This window comes from Mastomys coucha, unplaced genomic scaffold (assembly GCF_008632895.1).
Source record: "Mastomys coucha isolate ucsf_1 unplaced genomic scaffold, UCSF_Mcou_1 pScaffold23, whole genome shotgun sequence".
In the NCBI taxonomy this organism is placed as follows: Eukaryota; Metazoa; Chordata; class Mammalia; order Rodentia; family Muridae; genus Mastomys; species Mastomys coucha.
This window is the reverse complement of record NW_022196906.1, coordinates 29,952,400-29,953,494: the sequence shown is the minus strand read 5'-3', so window position 1 is coordinate 29,953,494 and position 1,095 is coordinate 29,952,400.

Here is a 1,095-nt window from a genome sequence, read left to right as displayed (position 1 = left end):
TTGGTTAGAGGAAACAGATGATTTGGGATTCACATTTTGTGAAGGCCCTTTCTATTACATTCAGCTATACTTCCTGTATGAGAAAGTTATCCTATATTCTTGTCAGTGTGTGAAAATAAATCTCTTCATTTGCTAAAATAAATGCTATATCCTTTCCATTTTAATGATTTTCTCAGATTGCTGCAGTGAGAAACTCTAACAATATGCCCTGCACTCTATGACTAGGGATGGGGATTCTGAAGCTATATTTTGCTTATTATCCTGCAGAAAATGCAGGATTTAACTGTAGGGTTGATGTCAAATCTGTAATATTTACTATTGGACTACCTACACCTAAATTCAGCATTTATCATGCATGATGAATTTATTGAAGCTGAGTAAGAATTAAGAAAGGAAGTTGACAGCATGCTATATGCTAAATGCTATAGAGATAGATGGAGAAAAGGAATGAATCCAAACATCTGAGAAATGGAGAAGACGGAGAAAATCCAAAATAAAATAGAGAACATCATGGATGGAAAGAAGTAGAGAACATTTGTCTATCCCCAGTTCGGCCACTGAAACAACAACACATGCTGAAGAGGAGGACAAGTAGGTGTCAGAACTTAGAAATAGATGGTCAGGTATTTGTAGGCTACAGAAGTAAAGGAAGTTTATGTGGGCTTACCTAAAGTAGGTCAGCACAAATAGCCAGACTTCTAAAACTTATTACATACAGATGTCTTAGTAATAATACATTCCTTTGGCATGTTTCACAATGAGAGTCTCAATGAATCATCCATCAGCATGTTTGTATAATACCAACAATATCCTGAACCTTAGGGAAGTTGGTTAGGAGGCACACAAATATCTGTAAAATGAATTAGTGACTCAGTAAATGTATAGGCCAAGGATTCCAGCTGAAAGGTCCACTGGCCACTCTGAGATGACTAAGGTCATTTCTGTGTATCATCATTTCTCAGCCCGATAGTTTTTCCAACAGGCACAAATCAAATTCCTAAAAAGAGCTAAGTGGAACTATAGAATTCCCATCTTATTGTCCTTGTGTATATTTATCCAAAAGTCCCCCAAGAACCACCCAGAGACTCCTTTAAG